Raw genomic sequence first — 26,697 nt, 5'->3', positions numbered from 1 at the left:
TAATGATTGTTTTTTCTTCCAGCACAAAGTAGGCAAAAATTGAAGGAACTTTTTTCATAGATTTTCAAAATAATTTAAAAATCAATTAACTAATGGATTTCTTAATTCACATTTTGTGTTGGTACTCCCAAACTGCTCTATCAGATGACGTGCAGATATTTCAAGAGGTCAACGATTTCATCTTATGACACAGTGAGATATGTATTTAATAGATCCCAGTTAGTAATCACCTTGTGCCATTGCAGAAACATCTTTGTAAAAAAAAAAAAAGTGTATGATTTAACAATAAAAGAGGAAGGCTTTTGGGCTGACTAACCACAACAGAAAGCCATAGTTTTCTTGGCTGCAAAGTAATTGATTTGTAAAATGTTACTTTTTTATTTGGTGTTACGAGAAACTACATTCACTCAAACAGCTATACGATCTTTGGATCTAGCATTTTCAATAATTGGTTACAGATTAGAAATGTTCTAAACCATAGTGTTTATCTGTCCTATTTTTACTAACTGGAAATTCAAGGAGTAATGCACATAACTAAACCCAGTTATGAATGGGCAGTACAAGAGAATACAACTCTATGGGTCAGTCATGAATTTCTAAGTATCCAATAATGTGTACAACTGTAAGTCTACTGCTGTAAGAAAGAGGAGTGAATATTCACTAGCTAAAGACTAAACGTAACTTGTGCCAGCTAGAAAATTAAGATACAGATACTTTAAATAAAATTTACATAAACCGTTAGAAATAACTTTTCTCAATTCTTTATGACTGGAACACAAATAAGTTTTATTTCAATCTTTCCCTACCGCATTCACATATTGCATATTGTTGTACAGAAAGTGAGTGAGAGGGAGGAGGTAAAGGAAAAGGGGACAAATACTATAGCTGATAAATGTAGTTTAATATACAGAAAACAAGGTAGGGAGACCATGACCTCCTTCTGAGACAGGGAGTTTCACAACAGGCAAGAATGAAGACTGAATGCTTCTCAGCAGGGCTAAGAGTAGAGCTAAGTGGTAGATGGCAAAAACAGCACGTGAATATTCACTTGAGTTTGAATGAATCAGGGTAGGTTGTTCTCAAAGTGAATTCAACATTGCAGAGAAGCTGAGAAAGTATTAACGTTAAAACAAATCAGTATGGGAAGAAGACAATTTGGTTAGTTTAACCTCATATTTTACATCAAGTCTTCAGGAATTACAGTGCAAAAAGAAGCAGAGATCTGTCTGTTTTCTTAGTTTCTTGCACTTCTATGCTGCTTTAATAAAATAAAGGAAAAATAAATGGTATATATAGGATATGTCAGGATGTACAGTCGTCTTTTTGCCTATTGAAGTGTCCAGAACTGAAAGAATGATAGCCACATACATATTCTGTTTCCTGTCAGACCTAGAAAGCTGCTGTAGCTGTAGTTAAATTAAAATACTCACCTTAAAATACAATATTTATCACCATCTAGAAAAGTGTCATAGATAATCAGGGACATTTTCCTTTCAAAAACATGCTGAATTTTGCCCAGTTGTCCTATTAAAACAAACGCTCACACACCACAGCTGCTTTTTTCTTATATATGCTGTATATATAAGCCATTGAAAGCCATGGCAAGATGCTCCACCTACTTTTTAAATTTATTAGTTTTAAATTTATTAGTTTTAAAAAGCAGGTGAAGCATGTTACCATGGCTTTCAATGCTTTTGTGTTCTCAGTGTAAAATACATTTCTTCTAAATCCTCTTCTAAAGCCAAATGTTTATTGACAGTATTATGCAGTATCAAATAACTATTTTATAGTAATTTTCATAAGAAGTTTTTCTTGTTTAATTACTACATTTCACTAATCTATTTTTTCCAATTAGTTATAAGCTAAATGAACTGATATTTGAAACTTTAATTACTAATGAATAATTTATGCATTTAAAATAATTAATACAAATATAATTTAGAGAACAAATCTTTATCTTCATTAACGTCTTACAGAGAATCTTTTCCAGAAACTTTTTACAAAGTAGAATCAAATTATTAGCCTAAAGATGCATCTATAAAGGCAGAAATTTTCCAGAAAAGTTTAACCAAAAATGATGAAACATTGCATCATTTGTTCTTAATAACTAGTTATGTAATCTGAAGCCTGTCCAGTGCTTATATTCCTTCCTGAAAGTTCACTTCCTTCTCAGAGAAGTGACAACACTGTAATCTTAAGCATTTATTTTTCCTACTATCCAATTAATTTATACACAGGCAAAACGCAGAGCGTGTACTCTTAATAAGCACAAGAGTGTGAGTCTGTAATAACCTCTTGCATTTTGGAGAACTTTTCTTATGAAAGACCCCAGTCACTTCTACATTCACTGCTCAGACCATAAAAAACATTCTTGAAAGATAAGTCAATGTGTACAGGATGGATTTACAGAAGAGATCAACTTACCACTACTGTTGACATGTTTTGGAAATAAAGTAAAACCAATTATTATAGCATCTCTGACAGACATGACCTAGATTGAAATTTGGTAGAGAAGGCCAAAATGATCTATTCACAACAGCAAACAGCTCCACAGTACAGCAGAAGAACAAATATAAGGACTTTGGGCTGAGCCTTGTGTTGCTCAAGCTAAAGTGCAGCAGGTAAACAAATATATTAATGTAATCATACTTTTGAAAACAAAGTTGTTATACTGATGTAAATTTTCAGTATATGGGTAATTCTACAACTGCCCATAAATGTAAAAGATGAAAGGTGGAAAAACACTGAGAGAACACAGTACCATTATCTCTTGCCTAATCAATGTGGACAAGGAATTTCTAAAAAAGGAAAGTTTTCTGGAGTGTGATAAGTATCTCCATGCTTTATTCTTCTCACCATGGCAAAAAGCACTATTTTGTGAAAAGCCTGGTTTCTAAAACTCCTCAGAATGACAGAGAAATGAATGAGGCAAATAACAACAACAAAAAAACCCTATGCAAATTAGGCATAAAAATTATTGAGAGGATTTTGGGATACACCCTGTGTAAAAGAGAAAAGAAGAATGCAGTTACAGCATTTCCCTTGAAATGAACCTGATGTTGAGAATTCTTCTAATTTCATTGAATATCCTCTAACGGGCCAAAACTCACATCCTGGTTTCTTGTCACCTGAGGTGCAGAGTATTTTGGATTTTGTTAGACAAATCTGGGGGACAGTCTTCATAAGCTAGAATTTTGATAGTAATGTCATCACAGAATGTGACACTGGAATGGTAGTCTGGAACACTTAATTTAATACTACTGTGTATTGGAATTGTGTGGCAAGGTATTGGTAGTGGGTGGGTTACAGGGGTGTCTTCTGTGAGAAGCTGCTAGAAGCTTCCCCTATGTCTGGCAGAGCCAACGCCAGCTGGCTCCAAGACAGACCCACCACTGGCCAAGGCTGAGCCCATCAGTGATAGTGGTAGTGCCTCTGGGATAACAGATTTAAGAAGGGAAAAAAAGTTGTGGTGGGCACAGAAATGGCAGCCGGAGAGAGGAGTGAGAACACATAAGAGAAACCACTCTGCAGACACCAAGGTCAGTGCAGAAGGAGGGGGAGGAGGTGCTCCAGGTGCCGGAGCAGAGATTCCTCTGCAGCCCATGGTGACGCAGGCTGTCCCCCTGCAGCCCATGGAGGTCCACAGTGGAGTAGATATCCACCTGCAGCCTGTGGAGGATGCCATACCAGAGCAGGAGGATGCCATGCCAGAGCAGGAGGATGCCTGAAGGAGGCTGTGACCCCATGGGAAGCCCGCGCTGAAGCAGGCTTCTGGCAGGACCTGTGGCCCCATGGAGAGAGGACCCCATGCTGGAGCAGGTTTTCTGGCAGGACTTGTGACCCTGCAGGGAACCCACGCTGGAGCACTCTGTGCCTGAAGGACTGCCTGCTGTGGAAGGAACCCACACTGGAGCAGTTCGTGAAGAACTGCAGCCCATGGGAATGACCCACATTGGAGAAGTTCATGGAGGACTGTCTCCCATGGGAGGGACCCCACGCTGGAGCAGGGCAAGAGTGTGAGGAGTCAAAAGCGAGTGGACAGGGTACTCCAGGGCATGGTTTAGGGGGCATGGTTAATGGTTGGACTCGATGATCTTGAAGGTCTTTTCCAACTGAAATGATTCTATGATTCTATGATTCTATGAGTCCTGCCCCTGAGGCGGATGAAGCAGCAGAGACAACATGTGATGAACTGACCATAACACCCATTCCCCATCCCCCTGTGCTGCCGGCAGGGGTAGGTAGAGAATAGGGGAGTGAAGCTGTGCCCAGGAAGAAGGGAGGGGTGGGGCGAAGGTGTTTTAAGATTTGGGTTTATTTCTCATTACCCTAATCCAGTTGATTGCCAATAAATTAAGTTAATTTTCTCCAAGACGAGTCTGTTTTGCCTGTGAAGGTAATTGGTTGAGTGATCTCCCCCTGTCCTTATCTCGACCCACAAGCCTTTTGTTATATTTTCTCTCCCCTGTCCAGCTGAAGAGTGGAGTGATAGAGCGGCTTTGGTGGGCACCTGGCATCCAGCCAGGGTCAACCCACCACATACTGTAAAAGTGGTATTGATCAAAACACTAAGAGAAACCCCTCTCTAACTCTAAAATTCTAGACTTGTTCAACTCATCTCCATCAAAGCAAAGCATAATTCAGCAAGGTATCATGAGGTACTAATAAAGTGATAAAATATAGTAAAGTTATAAAATTTGCCATGGTACTGCACTGAATAAGTAACTATTGAAAACACACATTTAATATATATCACGAATACACCAAATTTCCAGGAAAACATCAGTTTATGTCTAAATGTTAATAAAACAGTGTCCTGTGTGGATCCATACATCATAAAATAAGAAAATGATTTTGAGAAACAAAGAAATGTATTTAATCTCTGCAGGATTCTGCAGGACCACCAGGAAGCATAGTCATGGAAGAACAATAGCAAAGACTTAAGATGCATAAATTATAAATTAACAAGGGAGAGGATATTACAGCTGAAAAAAGGAACTGTAAAACATATTTGATCAGAAAGAAAAGGCCAAACCTACTGGCTGTCAGGCCTTCTTTCCTTCCCTCCAGACTTGCAGTTTACAGGGTTACTTGGAAGTGTTTTAGAAGACATACTGCATCCTGCTTCTTACAGATCTATACAGTTTGCAAAAAAGCTTTGTATTTCCAATTTATCTGTGAACTCAAGGGTGAACCTGGTTGTTGCTCTTTGGCCAAACTTACTCACGTCGCTAGCATTTCCTGCAAGATGAAAGAAAAAATGTGAACTATTGCTCATGTAATACCCTGTTCGCAGTGCATTCTTCAGTGTTCACCTTCCAGCAAATGGGATGCACAGAAGAACCAGGGATCTGGTGCACATAACATTATTTAAGGGGGAAATAATGCACAACTAGCACTTTGAAGAGACCTTGAATTTTACATTCAGCATCTTTCAGGCTTTATTTACAATGCCAAAAGAAAAATTTTCTCTATACTCAGCATGTTATCTATTCCCTTCTTCCCAAGGTTGTTCTGCATCAAGAAAGATCTGCTTCTCATCTTCCAGTTGAAGATTTATCTAGTTGCCTCCTTCTCCCCATCCTAGTTTCCTGCCATACTTCATTCATAGCTGTACAAGTACCTTCCCCTGCCTCACTATCACTTTCTCTTATCCTTCATACTGACCTCTGTCCCCCTAGATGGGGACAAAATTACAGATGGCTGCTTCACACCAATAAAAGGCATAATTCCATAACTTTGTCAAGCCAGTATGGAGACATATGGTTTTTGTGGTGTTTATGCATACATTTTTCAGATGTCTTAATTTAGATTGTAAATCTTCTGTAGAAAAGTCTGGCATTGTTTTGTAAACTCTTGTCTGTTCCTGCTGTGCTGTACAAATGAAAAGGATCTTGCAAAGCTGTATGCTACAGAGAACTCTGCAGATAAAATTTGATATGTTGATTACTTTGTGACTACATATTTTCATCAAGTAGGATTATTTCTTCTTTTTTTTTCCTTCTGTCCCTCTCAGGTTTCACTGTTTTGCTGCTATAGAAGTATCTGTGAGAAAAATGGTGTAATAGTCATATTCAGCATGTTAAATAACAAAGATTCTTCGCAGCTGTACCTCTTCAAAACATGTAGCAGCCAAGCAAAAGGTTTCAGAAATTGCCTCCCTAGTAGCTTTCAAGAACACGATTAAGCCATCAGTTATTCCAAAACAGTATTAGAAATAGATTATCTTTGCTTTGGTGTCATTTTATTTCAAAGGTAGTAATTTCCTGTAATATATTTGATGTGAGATGTTTGATTTAAATTAATTGACTTTCTGACACTTTTTCAAATGAGCAAGTCAGCATAAAGCATTGTATTTCTTCGCTATAGACCCGATACTATGGTTCTTTCTGCAAAGTTTTGGTAAATTCATTAAAAAAATAAATTGAAATGTCCAATGAGAGTCACTTTGTGTGTGTGTGTGTGTGTGTGACACTGAACTTACAAAAGCTATTTCATTCTTGGTTTAGTATTATATCTGGATTTGAAAAATATTTCAACACATAGAATCACGGAATGTTTTGGGTTGGAAGGAACCATTCAAAGATCATCTAGTCCAGTCACCCTGCCATAGGGAGGGACATCTTCCACTAGATTAGGTTGCTCAAAGCTCCATCCAATCTGACCTTGAACACTTCCAGGGAAGGGGCATCCACAACTTCTCTGGGCAACCTGTTCCAGTGTCTCACTACCCTCATCATAAAAAAAGTCTTCCTTATGCCCAATGGAAATCTAAATCTCTTGTCCTGTCACTACAGGCCCTGGTAAAAAGTTTTTCTCTGTCTTTCTTATAAGCCCCTTTATATATTGAAAGGCTGCAATAAGGTCTCCTTGGAGCCTACTTTTCTCCAACCTGAATAACCCCAAATCTCTCAGCCTTTCTTCATGGGAGAGGTGTTCCATCCCTCTGAACATTTTTGTGGCCCTCCTCTGGACCCACTCAAACAGGTACAAGCCTTTCTGTACCTGGATGCAGGTCACCAGGTGGGGTCTCACAAGAGTGGAGGGGCAGAATCACCTCCCTCAACCTGCTGCCCACACTTCTTTTGATGCAGCCCAGGATACAGTCGGCTTTCTGGGCTGCAAGTGCACATTGAAAGCCCATGTCCAATGTTTTATCCATCAGCATCCCCAAGTCCTTCTCTGCAGGGCTGCGCTCAATCTCTTCATCCCTCAACCTGTATTGATAAATCAATAATATAAGTTTTAGAATTCCCCAAACTTGCCTATCATGAAGTAGTTATGTTACTTGATGGAAGTGGTTGTCAAGTTTTGCTTTTTAAAACCTAGACTATAATTCAAATTTGACTTGAGAAGCAACCAAAAAAAGCTGTCCCCCCCAAAACATTTTTTCACAGTGATTAACTAGGGTGTGCAATGGTTCACCCAGCTGGACATTGCCACCATGCAAAATGCAAACTGTACAATATAGTTGTATCTGTAAATTGATGCTAGCAAACCCTAACAATAAATAAATAAATAAATCAATAAATAAATCGATAAACAAATCCACAAGCAGTGATAAACACAATTTGTCATTTGTGTGCTATCTTGTGACACATAAAATCCAATCTTGTATGAAAATGCAGGACAATATTTCTGCAGAACTATACACAGTACTCAAATACACCTGACTTTTAATTTTCAGTTCACCAACAGAAAAGAAAAATGTTTCAAACTGGAAGAAGACTGTCTGCCATCAAGAGTAAACTATGCTACAATTTACAGTATTAACTATTCTGACAGAAACATTTTAGTTTAGCTTATTTCAGATGCACATCCTTAAGAAAGGTCACATTGACAAAACTGCCCAAATAATTTAACAAACCAAGAAAACTGGCAATTACACCATTGTTTAATTAGTAGCATATTGCCTCATGTATAAGATTAAACTTAAATTGAAATAAAATCAAGTACATATTCATATCCACCATTACTCAGATTTTAGTATATTTCTAACATTAAACATTAACACAGTTTCTTCATTTTATAAGTTCCTAACAAAGTTTTGATTCCCTAGAGCAAGGTATGTATATTTGCTGCTAGTCTTTGTTTACTCAATTCAAACAAAGTATTCTGGTTTTGAGACAGTTTTCCAATACATCTTTGACTTTTAACCTATTTTGGGATTAGGTGTCTTTTGGTTAGCCAAACTTAACTAAACACACTTACAGCTATTAGCATCTGTAGTTTGTATCATAAAGTCACCTCTTTCTTTCCAAGTGATCTAAGGTCCATGAACTGCACAATTACTATGCATCTAAATAATTTTCTCCTCAACTAAGTTCAAAGAGTCAAAGATCTGTCATATGAGAGACACTGTCATTTATATTAAGTATTATTAATAATACTGTTCTTACCACTGAATGAATATCAGGCATTTTTCAGAGCATGGTATTTTTGCTACTAACCTCAATAGTGCCAGGATTTCACTCATTTTTCTTAGATTGCTTTTCCTCAGCAGGTTCTTACTACCGTACTTATTACCTATTCCTTCTTTCATTCCTTTCCCCAAGAAGGCCAAAATCAAAATTCCTTTGTACCACAGGAGTATTAGGGCACCCATGCTGCCAGTAATCTGGTTTACAACAACCTCCCCTGAAGCAAACTGTCCTCTATCAGAAGCCAGCCAATAGATATGTTACTAACTGAATGTCATCCCACACCTTTTTTTTATTCTGTCTGAAGAATCCCACCCCAGCTAGATGCTTGGAGATGTAAGGTACACCTTAACTGTCTGATCCATCCTGGACCTTTACAGTGATACAGGCTAAAGAAGAATTGGAGAAGACAATAGGAGAGATATATCTGATACTATCCAGTTCTGTAGCATAGAGAGATATTTTGAAACACAGCAGATAGATAGCTACCAGAGGAACTTCATTATCAGTTAAAATGCTTAACTTCAGATTACAAGCAGAAGGTATTTTAAAACTGCCATGGAGTCCACACATCTCCTTACTTTTTAACTGATATAGTCAAAAAATAGATAACAGTAATGTGAGCTTGAATAACATAATCAATATCTTATAGGACAATCCTGCAGAAATTAACAAAATTTCACAAACACACACATCAAAATAAAAAATAGGTCTAAAAGATTCAGAAGAATTCTACATTAGAGTGATAGAAAGCTGTACTACACAATTTACTTAAGAGAAAATTATTAAAAATTACAAAGTTCTCATAATTGTTTTTAATTTTATTATAAGGAATTGTCCCATTTGATGTCTCTCCCCAACAGAGATTCCTTAAATCTTACTGGATAAACAGGTCACTCTAGGGGATCCATTTCAAGCTAAAATTGTTACCAAAAATATTTATCAAAGAACAGCTTATCAGAAATACATCATCTCACCCTTTTTTCCTGCATTTTATGTTCTGAATTTTTTCTATGAATTTTATAATAGCTGTACAGAGTCATACCTAAAATTCTCATTGGTTGTATCTCTTAACAGACAACTCAAAAAAATGTTAGTTTTCCTGTGGCAATGGGGTATGCAATTATTGTTAAAATAATTTGTACTTTTACAGGTTTTAGTAGTCTTACAGAGTCCCCATCTTGTCAGCTGCAGCATTCTCCTTCCCAATTAAAATTAGACTGATATTTTATATCCATCCTTTAAAAAAATCCAACATCAAACCATCCCGCTTAAATGAGCTAGGTTTCATTAAGGATTACAGTTCATTCTGGCTACGGTAATGACGTATTTTTGTTAAGGAAGACCAAGCAAATTAAGGAACATTACATGTGTTTTTATGTAGTGTGCATGTATATTAAGAATATATATTACCCAAGGATACTTAACATTTGCTTCTGCAAACTCCTGTTAGAAAACAAGAAAGTCCTCCTAGAAACACCATTATTCTGAAATAAAATTTTGCCTACTGAAGTTAGTCACTGATCTTCCCTCAGACCCCACAGAAAGTATTTTACCTCCTGTGAACATGAGTTACCAGTAACTCCCTTATCTCTCTTTCTCCAGTCCTTAAAATCTTTGAATTCCCTTTTCTTCTGTGCTTTATGAGGATTTTGAATACACTACCTTTGGAATACATGTTACTAAGCCCACTGGGAAACCAGTTTTTGTGAGTTCATACATTTAATTGTATGTAGAATTACTTCACCTACTGACATTTTTCAGTTGATTAGAAGTAGGCAACTGCTTAAGTAAACATACTAAACCTAGAACCAAAACACCCTGCACTCAGGTACAGCCTTTTTTTCTGAGTATGAAATCACAGGATTTCAAGCTTTAGAAATGGACCACTACAGAGATAAAACTTCACAAAATTTCTGTAACCTAGGTGAATTTAAAATTCAATTTCAAGGCATAAAAATTAGGAAACTTACTTTAAAAAAAAAAAAAAAGAAAAAAGGGAAAAAGGAGAAAAAGGATAACTAGGAGAATGAAACCTTTAGCAATGTCATGAAGAACACTTAAGGACATCCTTCAAGAAGCACAGGTCAGTGGATGCCACCTGACAGAAAAAAACTTGAGAAAGCACAAATTCAGTATGGCTAAACAGCAGGGTAAGGAAGATTATTAGAAAATAGAGGTCACGCTTCAAAAATCTGGACACAAGGTCAAATGACTACAATAGCAAGAATCAAACTGTGACAGATTAAATGTAAAAGCACAATAAGGCTGTCCAAGAGTTTGTGATGTAGCTAGTAAAAACAGTCAAAACCAATAAGAACTTTTCCTCCAAATGCTTCAGGAGCAAGCCCACCAGGCTGTCTATAGGGCCAACTCCTGATCAAGCTGTACAAGGAACATTCAGAGAAGATAAGGTTACTGTGGAAATTCTAAAAGTATTCTCTGTTCATTGCAGAAGAAATTTGGAAGATTCCCATGCTGGCAACCTCCCCCATAGAACTCAGGGGATCTGTTTGAACTTAAGGAAATTGCAGGAAGAAGCCATCTAACAAACAGATAAAAATGGCAGTAATAAGTTACAAGGATGAGAGAGCATTTATGAAACAGTTTTGAAAGAATTCAAGGATAAAATACGAACTTTGACTGCTCACTTACTATTTCTTGGTACTCAAGAACAAGAAAACAGTATACCTATATGGTGCCTTATTTTCCTTTTTTTTTTTTTTTTTTTAAGGTTTGCAAAGAGATCTAATCATCAGGCCCCTAAGCCTGACATCTGTTTGGGGCGAACTAGGAGAAACAGCAGCAAGGAAGAGAAGAAAAACATACATAATTAATGTGAAGTCAGGTGACCCATGTACTCAGCAAATAAGTAGAAACTGTACCTGCACGTACTTAAAGCTGTCTGTAAAAAGTTTTAAAGGAAACAAGGATGTTCAGAGGCTTGGAATGGCTTATATACAAGGAACAACTAAGCAGGCTAAAACTCTTCAGTCTCAAAAAGACTGAATTTCTGCTGTGTTTTTCTAGACAATATATAGAGAAATCATAACCATGAGGAATACTTGTCCACCATCTCCTTAAACACAGCAATTAAGGGGAATCAACTGGTTCAGAACAAAGAAAAGTGTGTACTTCCTCAGAATGCTTCTTCTGTAGTACACCTGCAGTACTGATTCCTAATAGACAAGTTCAGGAAAGACTGAAAAGTATCTGGAAGAAACCCCTGTGGAAGGTTACTACATACAGAATCATCAACTCCGTCAAGAGGAGCTCTGAAGTGCAGGTAGCTGGACACTGGAAAAATTCAGAAGAAAAGTAGTGTATTGCCTCCCCTCAGCCGCTGTTTATAGATACTCTTGACATTAATGGTTCCTTGGTCTGACCCTGTACAGCTATTCTGACCCATGATACTTGAGAAATCACAGATACACTGTAGGGCAGTAAAAAGCAGTAGAACAAAACCAAAGGAATAGGCTTAAAATAATTTGGGGGGAAAAAAAGTTTTAAACTTTATATAAGAAAAAGTTTAAACATTTTTAATGCCTTAGATATTAAAAAGTTAAGGAAAGTCAGACATAAGACATAGTTTTGATCCTCTAACCCACTTCTCGTTACCTGACCATTCCAGAATAAGCCTGGATTTCTGCGAGTCAGCAAAACCCCATGCCTTGCTAAACACAGCCGTACTGGGTTATTGTGCTCAATAGGCCAAACCCAGGATTTAATCCTGGTTTAATTCATAAGGTCTCAAGGGAAGAGACTATTTCCCCTATCCTGAGAGACTGTAGTTAATGGAGTCTCCTCTTCATTTACTATAATAATTAGCAATGGACTCAGCATCTTCCCTTCTAGCTCACAACTGGCAATCTTTATCAATTATATTCTGTTTTGCTAGATCTAAACATCTATTGCAGGAAGTTAGGCTGTCCTTTCTTCTTACAATGTTACAATGGACATCAGACATCATCTTTTGTCAGAAGAAAATCAGTCAAGACTTCTCTTACTGTGTCCTGGACTTTTCTCATTCTACTTCTTTTAATCAGACACAAGATTTCTGCACACAACTCACATCCTGAACTTGTCGTCTGATGTGACAGGTAGGTTTGGGTGCATGAACTTCACCTAACTACCACATCCAAAACAGACTTCTATTCCACATCTGGGTTCTCTTCAGTTCCATGATTAGACATTTCTCCATCTGAGACATGTTCATAAGGTTTGACGAGGAAGTGTTTAAAATATAAGCCTTCCCCTCAAAAGATTGTCCTAACTTCTATTGCCTCTCCAACCAGAGAGGCTGTAAAAGGCCGACAAAATACTCTGCATGAAAAACCTTCAAAATAGAATCTCACAGTTTCCTGGAAGTAAAGCCCATAACAATAACACAAGTTTAAAAAAGCCTCAATATTGGATAGATGGCACTTGGAATTTCCTTTAAAACCTTGAAACATAGTACCATGTGAAAAAACAAAACCACAAACACATGACTTAATAAACAGAAGACATTTTCTGTTTGGAAGCTAAGGTATTATATAACAATAAGCAACTTTTAACTAGAACTTCCCATCCCTTCCTAATGCAGCCTTGTTTCTGCTACCAGACTGTAAGATGGTTACCTATTTACTAAACCTGTTGTTGATGATTTGATGGATCTGCATTTTTAAAGAGAAAGAACACAAATGGGAGGAGAGGAGGGAACTGTCTAATTACTTTGTAAGAGTTTTAATAAGTTCTAGTCTTACTTGGGATCCACTCCAACAACCGTCTAAAACAATAGAAAGAGTTTTTGAATTCAGTGGTAGTTCAATAAAATCTTTTAAATATAAATCTTGACACTACTTTAACTATGGATCTTCTCTGGTACCTCCATGTAAAATAATAATTGTGCAAAGTGGTTTTGTCAAGAAAACACTCTCTCCTTTTGATATACAATGGCAAGCAACAATTAACATAATTACTCCCAGTTCTCATTAAATAATCATGTAATTTATTGTACAAGTAATTAAACTATTGCAATTTAATAAATTGAAGATGCAAAACATATCTAATTTATATTCATAACTGCACTAGCTTTTCATTGCCATTGTAGGTAGCTAAATTTTATTACAAATTGCAATAGGTTTTGTTATTCACGTAGACTTTATTAACAACACTGTCAAGTGTCTCAAATGGTATTCACACTGAGAAATCAGAAGACTATTTTGGAGAACTTTATGTATAACAACCATTCTATTCACCCCAAAATTAGTCTGAAACTTATGTATAAATTTATACAGAATTCCAATACCCACTGTTACATTTAAGCAGTTTCCAGACATAAATTATTTGTATTACATCTCCATATTTAGTGTAATTTATGGTTTTAAACATAGGTATTCTGCAGCATTTTGTCTTGTCTAGGATAATTTATTTTTCAGTGCATCTGGGGTGGTCACCAACTGCAATTCATTCATAAGATACTAACCTTAGATGTGGTAGTGTGCAAAAAATTTTAGCTTACCAGCTATTATTTCCCTGATCAACATGACCATCCATAATCAATTTTAAGATAGTACACCCTTCCGTATACTGATGGGTAGTCCAACTGTAAGATTAATTTAGCAGATTCTTGAAACTTTTGACTCATTAGTTTTTAGATTCAATGTGAATTTTTCTTTGCTCTAACATGGATGGAATTAGCTAATTACTCTGCTTGAATGAGGACATACTCAATCTTTAGTTCCCTTACTGAGTTCCCTCTCCCTAATGAAAGCTGACATCAACTCAACTTATTTAATAAATGTTCATAGTTTATAAGCATTCTGGACAATGCAATTTATAATTTAAACAACGAAATTACTTTCTGGCAATGTCAGAATTGCCGCACTGGTTAGACCAGTAGTCTCTTTGTTTATTGACATGTCATCTGCAGTGTACATCACCAGATCTATTAGGAAAAAAATTAAGATCCCTCATTGTTTTCAGTTACTGTTTCTAGAAGAAGAGATCATCCATAAATCAGTCTTATCTTCCTCATCACCCAACATTTCAATGATCTTTTTGCTATTCTCAGATTCAGTAATTTCACATTTACTTTGAACAACTCAATGGAAAAAGAACTTGAAATCAATGTTAGCAAAAACACATGAAGTAAAAACCAATATGATTACGTTTTGAGATCTGTGGTAGAAAGAGAGGAAAAAATATAAACTGTAATCTTTAAGTGATGAAAGGAAAAAACCAAACCACACTCTTGCTGTCTTTTGTTCTGGTCTGTAAGAAATTTTGTAGTCTCTCTCCCAGCTTATGAATTTACAGCTATATATAGTGACAAAATATGTACAGGTTAACATATCTAAATATACTACACAATACAATTTTAGATTGAGTTACATGTTTAGGTTAAACTGGAAAACTATATGGATGGCTATAAATAGACAGGTATTGATTGTTAGCTGTGTACACTGTAAAAAATATGCACGCACTATTTTAAGTCCTCATATCTGTATTCTATGAATGACTTTTACAGTCAGGACTATTAATCTGTTTTCAATATAAATGAAAATGTTTCATATTGTTCCATTTTTTTTCCAGCTTAACTGTAATATTCTGCACCTTGAAGTCCTTCAGATTTCCCTCTTACTGTTATCATAGAAACAATGTATTTCAATACAGCGTTGACTGACTTAAACCTATACACTGGTTTCTATAGTCATTAATTCCATATTTCTAACACAAACTTGTAAAATAGAAATTAAGTAGAAAAGTGATTTGGGAATAAATCTTTTAAAAGGGACAAACAGTGTCCATAGTTCTCAGGTTTTAGTGGAAAAGCTATGCTACTGTAAGCTATAAAAGATGTCTCATTTTGTTTCTTTAACTCAGTTTCATCTATGGAAATGACATTATGACATCTTAGTATGAATTATTTTACTGTCACCTTATTATCCAGATTCCTATTTATCTGAATGATTTTTATATACATCAAATACATAATAATACGTTCATCACAATTTAACCATGATTATTTGGTATTGTATGATTTTATAATGCCAAACTTGATTACTGAGACTCAGCTTCTGTAAAGTGATTAAACAATTTTTAGCATAATCAAGGCCAAGTCTGCAACATTGTAATTCTGAAGGCAATTGAATGGATAGAGAATTATGTACACACAGGAAGGGAAAGAAAGCAGCTTTGGTTTTGCATCTCATGATCACAGCAGCCTCCCAGATCTTCAGACGTAGCAAAATTGGAGAGCTAAAGAGGACAACCTACCAGAGAAACTGTTTATTAACAAGACACCAGAACACAATGCTGTGAATCAGAGCTCAGAGAAGAGCTCAGATATACTTCCAGAATAAATATATATTTATGTCTGATTAAAGAACATGTTCTGTGAAACTAAGCATGCAAATAATTGAATGCATAAGTAGAAAGCAATTATTACCTTCATTACATAGACTAAATTGACAATGTCATTTGTGGCAGCTATAAGATTACCTGTTGCTAATGCAGAGTAACTGTCTGGGACTGCAGATGCTTAGATGCTCTTGCTCCTGTAGAGTATGATGTGGGTCACTGGAAAATAGCAAATTATAAACAAAACCAAAGAATCCTTTAGACACAGCAAAAGCTATAATGATCACTTTCATCCCACTTCCACTGTTTACAGAAAATATTGACCTTCAAGAATAATAGAAGCCATTGTAGCATGTTGCTTTCATGTCATTTCTTGAAATGTCAGAGGTGAAGTAACTGTTTGAGAAACAAAAATTAAATGCAAAATTATTTTTGAAAGCAATGAAAACATAGTGAAACATTACAACTTATGTGTCCACATCTGCATTATGGAAATATTCAAATCCATGATGGTGAATTCTGCAAACTTTGGGCATACCTCATATGTATTATGTATTTTAAATACAATTAGCACTTAAAATTTACTTTAATACATAACTCAATTCCATAGTTATTCTTGATTTCTTGACTTCTCAGAAATATTGCCTCATAATGTTTTCTACCTTATATTTTTTTCCCCACTGTAATGCACCTTTGTTTAGAAATGGCATTTTAAGATATCAAAGTGGTAAAGTATAAAATAAAACTAATAGTATTATAGAAGAATTATGAACCTAAAAAGTTAAAAGATCTGGGGGGAGCCTGTAAAAATAAAGCAGAGCACTTTTAGCTTATAAATTAAAATTACAAACATAAAAATTATTTTATGCTGGTTAAAAAATTCTGAACACTACAATATTTAGGATTATCAGAATATCACAATTATAATAGGCATCTTAAAAAAGAATAGGATAACACTTGCAAATTAATAATTTTCTCTGTACTGATGTTTAAATATTATATTAATGTATTTATTTTTGGTTCTTCTTTTTAAGACTGAGAAAAGGTAAAATCCTCTCCTCTTTGCTGTCTTCCTTGTCTATTTTGCCTGTCATTCTTACAGCAGCAGAACTTCTGCAGTTCAGTTTAAGAGTTTCTCTAATTAACTCTGATGTTTTTTAATTCAATGACCAAAGTGAAGAGGAGATCTTTTTTCCCCCATTGTCATTCTGTATGTGCATTGCTACAGTTGAAGTCTGTTCATTTCTAAAACAGCACTGAAGAGTACATTGAACTATGCTTGAATTTGGTGTTCTCAAAGTCTTAGGCATAAAATTTTGCTCTCGAGAACACTTATATAATATTTCTTCTGACGTAGAGCAAGACTTTGAACAATGGACCTCAGCTGATATGTCTTCAGTGTTTCTTTCTTTTCTCAACACAATTCTCCCACCTCCACCACCATTTTCCTCCCAGTGGTTCTAACTTAAGTTGTAGGTTAGCGCAGTATGAAACATAAAAGAAAGAGCAAGATGAAATAGCAATTGTTTATGTATCCAAAATGTAAAAATCACCTATGACTAATGCTAGACTGAGAATTGGAGCAGCCCCATACACTGTTCAAGCCTAGCTATTTTTAATACTAAGTCAAAATCATACGCAGTCCTCTGTGTGATTTGACACAAACTCACTTTGCTCTGTGTAGAGTGTATCTCTTCCATAACTCAACATTTTGATTCATTTATCATAAAATATGAAGACCCACAGCCAAGCCGGTTGTAAGGGACAAGCCCCAAGTGACTGTACTGTGAGCCCGGACAATGCTCCGAGAGAAGGATCCAGAAGTCCAATGATGGAAGTGTATACGGATGGGTTAAAAGGTGGGATTTTGGTCCATAGATGAACACCGGGGGGAGGTAGATAGCTGAGGAAAACGCAGTCAGCACAGAAAATAGATGGTTTGTTGCCTGTTGCTTGGAATGCTGACCACAGAGATAAGAGAGCTGAGCAGTACTGGGGGAAGACAGGCAGCAGGCTGTTGCACAGCACAGCTGTGTGCATGATTGGCGCATGACTGCTGGATGATGACAATATGCTGCATGTACAAAGCCCATGAACCAATAGACAGGGTGGCTATGGCTCATGCAGCGCGCCTGGCCAGTGAGCGCATGCGTCATAGGCTCCCTATGTTACAATCGAGGCGTGTTTTGGCACCCGCTGGCCAAGTGTGCCAAAACCCATTCCTCAGCAAATGTATAAATACCAGGATTTTTCCGAAGAGCATCAGGCTGGTGTACGGCAAGGCCACCGTTGCCTCCATGGGGATGCCCACGTAAAGCTGGCACCTACCGATTGCTGGGCTGAGCTCGCGGCGCAAGACGGCACAAGAATGTACAGGTGATCTATCTTCCTTACAGTCCTCGAGTTGGTATGTTAACTTGCTTTACAAGATACCCTTAGCATAATGCACATCTGTAGTTAATAAATGCTTGCTTTTTCCCTTTATAGTCAGTGTGTGTGTGTTCGCCTTCTCGGGAATCCTCAAAACCACCCTAAAACAGGAAGTTATGGGGAGGGGCCTGCTGTCACTTCTCTTGACCAACTGGTGTCTCAACCGCTTCTGGAACTGGGGAGAGAGAAGGTTCCAGAAGTCTAGGATGTGAGGCCAAGAAATAGGGGCACATAGGAGTGTCTGTGGCCCTCTACACCGAATACCACTGTTGGAGGCTGCAATGCTGGATCCAGGACTGGTGATCTCTCTCTCTCTCTTCCTCTCTATCTCTCTCCCCCCTTTCTCTTAAAGTTGTTAAGTGACGCAAGGCCTACCTTAATTTCCTATAAAGCTGCCTAGCTTATCTAGATATAACTGTGAGAGGGCCAACATTTACAGAATATTTTTTCTATAGAAATCTTCTATTAAAGTTGATGTTTATGTACGGACCTTGAGTGTTATCTCACCTTAATCCACATTGAGGAGATTTGCGAATCTTAGTCACTCCACCCTCCCTGTGGGATGTGATACCAGTGTGTCAGTGTGAAAGCATCTTTAAGAAAGCACAAACCACTGCTCAGCAGTGTGAGGAATGAAGAAAACAAATGTGTGAGAAACAACACTGCAGACCCCAAAACCAGAGAAGGAGGGTGAGGAGGTTCTCCAGGCATTGGAGCAGGTATCCACACTGCAGCTTGTGGAGGACCCCATGCCAGACCAGATGGATATTCCCTAAGGAACTGCTGCCTGTGCAGAGCCCCCAGTGGAGCAGGGGAAAAGTGTGAAGAGGAAGGAACAGCAGGGATGAAGTGTTATGAACTGACCGCAACCCCCATTCCCCATCCCACTGTGCTGCTTGGAGGAGGGGAGGCCGAGAAGCTGGGGATGAAGGAGTGAAGTTGAGCCTGGGAAGAAGTGGAAGGTATTTTAGTTTTTGTCTTTTTTCCTCACCACCCAACTCCATTTTAGTTTATAATAAATGAATTTTCTCCAAGTTGAGTTTGTATTCCCCATGAGAATAACTGGTAAGTCATCTCCCTGTCTTTATCTTGACCTGTCAAATTTTTATCTTATTTCCTACCCCTGTCCTGCTGACGAGAGGGAGTAAGAGACTGGCTGATCTCGGAAGCTAAGCCTGGTCGGGCCCGGTTAGTACTTGGATGGGAGACCGCCTGGGAATACCGGGTGCTGTAGGCTTATTTTCAAAAAGGACTGTCGTGGTTTAACCCCAGCCAGCAACTAAACACCACGCAGCCGCTCACTCACTCCCCCCCACCCAGTGGGATGGGGGAGAAAATCGGGAGAAGAAGCAAAACCCGTGGGTTGAGATAAGAACGGTTTAATAGAACAGAAAAGAAGAAACTAATAATGATAATGATAACACTAATAAAATGACAACAGCAATAATGAAAGGATTGGAATGTACAAATGATACGCAGTGCAATTGCTCACCACCCGCCGACCGACACCCCGCCAGTCCCCCGAGCGGCGAATCCCTGCCCCCCACTTCCCCGTTTCTGTACTGGATGGGACGTCACATGGTATGGAATACACCGTTGGCCAGTTTGGGTCAGGTGCCCTGGCTGTGTCCTGTGCCAACTTCTTGTGCCCCTCCAGCTTTCTCACTGGCTGGGCATGAGAAGCTGAAAAATCCTTGACATTAGTCTAAACACTACTGAGCAACAACTGAAAACATCAGTGTTATCAACATTCTTCGCTCTGAACTCAAAACATAGCACTGTACCAGCTACTAGGAAGACAGTTAACTCTATCCCAGCTGAAACCAGGACAGTATGGATCCAGGATTCGGCCAATGTCAACCCAGCACAGAAGGCCTCTAAGAGAAAAATTCCTGCTATCTGTGTGTTTCATGTAAGTGACAATTCTGCCAAATTAGATCATAAAACATAGAGTTGTACATTAATATAATACTGGTTTGCACACAATCACACAATATTTCATCCTGTTTCTTACTATCTTTTTAAGTAGCAAAAATCTCATGCAAATTATAACTAGCTTTTACCAACTTGGTGTTACTCACCAGAAATCAGCACTTGCATTTCAATGTTATTAATATGTAGCTGAGGTTTTCAACAGTATGTTTTCTCGTATCAAGTACATGAAAAAGGAAGACATGTCCACTCTTTCACAACATACTGTAGCTGGTTTGAATATTTGATTATTTGGTAATTTATTTTGTTAGATGTTACTGAAGATAAAGAAAAGTAGATGCTTGCAGAGGCAATGAGGAGGAAATTCCCTTTTTACACAGCTGCCCAGAATAAGTCTGAATGAAATCTTCACAATATTGCTTTTCTGCATTTTGGGATGGAAATCATTGCAGAAAATGTATCCTCCAGAACACATAGAAAAGTCTTAAAATTTCCCTCAAAACACATATTGTGAAGTAAATTAATATCTACTGCACTCTAGAGCAATGACTTCCACAAAAGTAATGCATTCACAGCTATCTTCTATTAAGCAGAAAAAAGCATAGTGACCTTTTAAAATGTAGAGGGATAAATTTCACAAGTTTGGAAGTTAAGCTCAGATGAGTAAACTCTTAACTGCAGCTATTGTCTGGATTTTTTATTCAGAATAAACTTTTAGAAGGATATCTAATCAAACTGATTTTGCATATTTCCTGACAATATGACTAGTAAATGTTGAATTTGGTTCTAGACAAAATTTCCAGTAAACGCAGCTGCATTTGCTGGCAAAGAGTTCACTCATTAGTACACATGTTCAAGTTCTCCACAAAAATGAATACAAGGACATTCCATCATATATTTTCAGCTACATCTCACTGCTCAACTGTGCCAGTTGAGATAAATTGATTGCAGGCATAAAAACATACAAAGATTTTTACTTAGGTATTCTAGCTCTCTTTTAAAATTTTTAACTACTTCTGCACTATCTTTACAGAAGATCGGTCTAATTTCTTGCAGTAGGGCAAGGCATATTTTGAAGAGTGTCCACTGATAATGAAAACTTATGCCCTTCCTCATTCTAAATTACTCCACATGTCCAACCTTCAGAAGACTTCTATTTGCAATAAAATTGAAGACTTTGCAATTTACTTACTTTACAGTTCTCCTTCAATATTCAGTTTTTGCTATGGTCTAGGGAAATGTATGGATAAGCCAACCCCAAGTGACTTATATATTCAGTACTGTGGTGGGTTGAACCTCTCTGGACACCAGGTGCCCACCAAACCCGCTCTATCACTCCCCCTCCTCAGTTGAGCAGGGGAGAGAAAATAGAAAGAAAGGCTCTTGGGTTGAGATAAGGACAGGGAGAGATCACTCAGCAATTACCATCATGGTCAAAACAGACTCAGCTTGAGGAAAAATATTAATTTATTACCAATCAAATCAAAGCAGGATAATGAGAAATAAAACCAAATCTTAAAAGACCTTCCCCCCCACCCCTCCCTACTTCAAGGGCTTAACTTTACTCCTGATTTTCTCTACCTCCTCCCCCTGAGCAGCACAAAGGGATGGGGAATGGGGGCTGCGGTCAGTTCACCACACATTGTTTCTGCTGCTCCTTCCTTCTCAGGAGGGCAGTATTCATCACACTCTTCCCCTGCTCCAGCGTGGGGTCCCTCCCACAGGAGACAGTCCTCCATGAACTTCTCCAACATGAGTCCTTCCCACATGCTGCTGTTCTTCACGAACTGCTCCAGCATGGGTCCCCTCCACAGCGTGCAGTCCTTCAGGCACAGACTGCTCCAGTGTGGGTCCCCTGTGGGGTCACAAGTCCTGCCAGAAAACCTGCTCCAGCGTGGGTTTCCCATGGGGTCACAGCCTCCTTCAGGCATCCACCTGCTCTGGCGTGGGGTCCTCCACAGGCTGCAGGTGGATATCTGCTCCACTGTAGACCTCCATGGGCTGCAGGGGGACAGCCTGCGTCACCATGGTCTTCACCATGGGCTGCAGAAGAATCTCTGCTCCAGCACCTTGAGCACCTCCTCCCCCTCCTTCTTCATTGACCTTGGTGTCTGCATAGTTGTTTCTCTCATATATTCTCACTCTTCTCCTCTGGCTACTGTTCCCCAGTAGTTTTGTTTTCCCACTTCTTAACTATGTTATCACAGAGGTACTATCACCATCTCTGATAGGCTTAGACTTGGCCAGCAGCAGGTCCATCTTAGAGACATCTGGCACTGGCTGTATTGGACATAGGGGAAGCTTCTAGCAGCTTCTCACAGAAGCCACTCCTATAGCCCGACTGCAACCAAAATCTTGCCATGCAGACCCAGTACAGGTAGCCACACTTAAACACATATTTTGTACTGCCTGTGGCATCTCTGTATCATATTCTGTGACCTCTTTCTCATACTCTATGAGACTGAATACTTCGAGTATTTCATCATGGGAATGGAAGAGATGAAAACACCATAGGAGACTCCAGCATGAACAGATGGGCATGAAGATTTCTCCAATTCTCTTGCCAGCCAGAAAGAGTAAATATTCCTGACCACTCTTCTCTTGGATTCTGTGTATTTGAAAAGCTTCCTCCCCCCAGTGGTTAACCTCATCCTTCTTGCATTGAACTTAAGGTAGTCATAATCCACCTACAGATTTCTCTATCCAGACACTGTAGAAACCCTGATTACCGACTTACAAAGTGTGACACATCAGCAGTGCAACACTGACCTTTCAGGTGGTACTTTCTCACATCTTCCTTTACAGAGATGTTTAACAAGGAGGATTGAGTGAGGGAAAGCTTCGGCAAGTCTGCTTTCAACACAATGCATTGGTAGGCAGAATTAGATAGGAAACTCTAGTACTAGCCACATTAATAGTCAAAGCAATGCTTTGATCAGCATTAGTTAGCTTAGCAGTCATGTTGAAGCACTCTAAACCTCTGATATTCCCATGGGAGAGAAGCAGCAACAATCCTTTGGTGGATTCAAACCTCTGAGTGTTCAGGGTCACGTTTCTCAATATTTAGTTATTAACTTAGTAAATCTTTGATCATTGATGGTATACACAATTTACAGCATAATACCTACATTGTTCATAAATTACTTGCTTTTGTTGGACTACTACAATATTCTTATTTTTAAGCCACAAGAAGATGTAATGATACATGGTTAGACTGGGAGTAGAGAAAACTAAGTTGTTGAAAAGGAAAGTAGAACTTAGAGCATTCTTTTCCAAAATAGACCAAAAACTGTCTAAGCTTTGTTTTAGAAAGGCCAAAAAAGCATAGATAGTTTTCAACACCTCTACATGAAAAGAGCTCATACTAGTATTGTGGGTTCAGATTTTATTTTTGGAAAAGACACTGTTGTGTCCTTTTCCACAGATGACCAAATGGCATTTATCTATATAAAAATCTACCCATATTTCCTTTTAGACTAGTCCAAATATAAAAATATTCCCTGCATGTGTTTAGAATTGACTTATATTAACATCAGGAAGTCAGTTCAAGTTTTTAGTAAAACTAGTATAAAATTTCTGCCATATAAATTTAAGAACAATTTATATCATCAAAGATGGGACACATGTGTAAAGCTCTACATTTGCACTTTTTTTCTTACTTAGAAAAAATATTTTATTGATTTTTTTGTTTTTGGTTTTGTTTTACTTCAGGCTTAATGTTTTTCAACGAAGAGTTTTACAACAAAACTAGATCTGATTTATTATTATTCACTCTTTGAAAAATGTTACAATATAGAAGACTTTTGTCTTTTATCAAGGCTTATATTTCTTGCTGAAGGCAAATGTTTCCATCTTTCTTTGAACTATGCACAGACACGAGTAGTAAAATATACTTTTCAGTTTTGGAATAGTATCAGATTATGTCCTTAATCTCCAAATTGTAAAGTTAAATAGGCTACTGGTTTATTTTCTATCCCTACCATTATAAATTAACTAACATGACTAATTTAACCCAGCAGTTCAGCTCCTTTAAGAACACAGAGTACAAAACATTTATAGTTTAAACATTGGCCTTGACTAATACAAAACAAGCAGAAAAACACAATCTATCTACCAGAATGTAATAATGTATAATGAGGCACATTAAATTGAAAGATTAGAAGAAACGTACTGCTTTTCATTAGAGAAACCTGTCCAAATTTTCAAGCCTTTCTTGAAAAGCAGAAATTTTGGATCACATTCTCTTGGCCACTTGTGAAGGGATGGAACATCATTTGTCCTCTCACATGCACTGCTACTATGGCTCTTTCAGAGCAACTTGGCCACTGCTGATGGCAAGGCCATACACGGGAAGATCATCAGTTGAAGCTCTTCTCTCTCTAGGCATTAGGAGACTAACATCCATACCTCATGGTCACCAGAGAACCACAAACACTGACCAGAGCTCAAGCCTTTGATGTACGTAGCACAGCAATAACATTACCATGCAATGTTATCCCTATATAGACATCATATGTCAGAGGAGACGTGGATCTTGTAGTTTTGATGATGCAAGGTTGCTGGCACTAACTGAGTATCTTTGTCCAGGATATTCAGATCACTACTGTATTTAGCAGTGAGGAAATCCATTTCTGGTTACTGCCTATAAACTGTGTATTTTCACCAGCTCTCAGAAACTGTTGAGATTGTCTTTTCTTTTTTTTCATGCTCTCTTCTGTCTGGGACCTCAAAGAGGATGTAGTGCCCAGATGAGGCATGATGGGTGCTGAGCAGAGGGGATCACCCTTGCACACCCTCTGGCTAGGGGAGAAAGATAGGAGAAAACCCACAAGAGCAAGCCAAGTGCTGCCTGTGACGCCACGTGGGAGGAAGCAAGAGAGCCCAGAGGGCTGGCCAGCAGTGCTGGGGTGTGGGCAAAGCCTGTGGGTCGTTGTCCTGCAGCCTCCAAGGGAGGCACGATGGGTTACCAAATAAACCTTCTTGCCATATGTGCCTGGAGATGTCTGCCCTGGCCAGAGTGACCTGATGTGTCCCTGAGAAGACACAGCAGAGGCCTCCATGCCTGGTGTGAAATACCTATGCTGAGCACAAGACAAGAGAGGGGGGGATGGAGCAGGCAGTGGTGCACTGGGGCCACAGTGCTGCTGGGGCAAGTGCCATGGGCAAGGATGGCCTGTCGTGATGTCACCCAGCAACGGATTGTGACATCGCTGAGCAACGGACTGTGACCAGGCGACCCTCACTGCTTATATTCGGGCGCTGAGGCTCCCCCCAGTCGGCTCGTGCCCGCACTCCAGCTGAGGAGATCGCGAGGTCTGGAGCACTGAGCGAGGCCTTGGCGCTGGTGTCGTGCTCGGGGAGTTGCTTCTTGCAGCTCTCAGTGCCCAACCCCAGAGCCGTCGAAGGATTTTCCCCGGCCCTGCCAGCTCCAGGCAGCCGGGGCACCCAGGAGCTACGCTCGCAGCAGCAGAGGTGAGCTGGTCGTGGATGCCTCACCCTGGGGAGCTGGGAGGGTTTCCTTCTTGAGGGACCTGGGCACTTCTTCCACCCCTCCCCAGGCCAGCCAACAGTTGTGACCTCTCTTCCTTTTCTAGCAGAACACCGGCTGCTGCAGTGCCGGTGAGAGGGAGCGGCTCGTCATCACCAGCTCCCCCCAGCCCACCACAGCACGTGGATAGCATGGCCACGGAGCTAGAGAAGCACTGTCCCATCTGCCTGGCCAGCTGGGAGGAGGCCAGCTTTGTTATGCCATGCCTCCACCAGTTTTGCTATGTGTGCATCCTGCAGTGGGCTGAGAACAAGCCTGAGTGCCCCCTCTGCAAGAGGAGGATCCTCTCCATCTTGCACTCGGTGCAGGCAGACGATGACTACGTGGAGCATGTCATTACACCATCAGTCAGTGTCCACCAGGCGGGAGGAGCTCCCAGACACCCAGCCTCCCATGACCTCTGTCAGTCTGGAGCACCCCAACCATGGGCTGTGGAAGAGGTGCCCAGGGCTCCTGTGGGAGGCCTCCAGCCTGAGGAATGGGTGATTCTTTTCCGGGACCACCCAACACTCCTCCAGACCCTACTTCCCTGGGTCCAGCAGAGGCTGAGGCAGATCTTTAGGAACAACTGGGTGGAGGCAGCCATGGTGGAGGACACCATTACGGCCATCCTTACCAACCACGGGGTGGATGAAGAGCTGCTGATACGAACACTGGGAGTCTCCCTCCAAAACCACACGGGGACTTTCGTGCAACAGCTTATCCGTGTCGCCGTGCGACGGTGCGGCAGGGAGGCCCTCCGTCTGCTGTCCTGGCAGGAGGGTCTTCCGGCCCCGGCCCAGCCCCCTCTGGCAGCCCAGCGAGATCCAGCATGGATGAGCTTACCGGCACCTCATTCACTGCCATTGGTGGGGCTCCCAGCAGCCACCCCTCTGCTCCCATTGCCATCACTGCCAGAGCAAGAAGTGCCCCAGGAGGAGCCAGGGGAGGCTGTGCCCAGGCTTTCCATTTCCAGCCAGGGCAGTGAACGCTCCCCTGTGAGGCCACGGCGAGCCGCAAAGAGAAGGACCAGCAGCTCTGAGG

Source organism: Harpia harpyja, chromosome Z (assembly GCF_026419915.1).
Source record: "Harpia harpyja isolate bHarHar1 chromosome Z, bHarHar1 primary haplotype, whole genome shotgun sequence".
NCBI classification, from domain to species: domain Eukaryota; kingdom Metazoa; phylum Chordata; class Aves; order Accipitriformes; family Accipitridae; genus Harpia; species Harpia harpyja.
Note: the sequence above shows the minus strand (reverse complement) of the source record.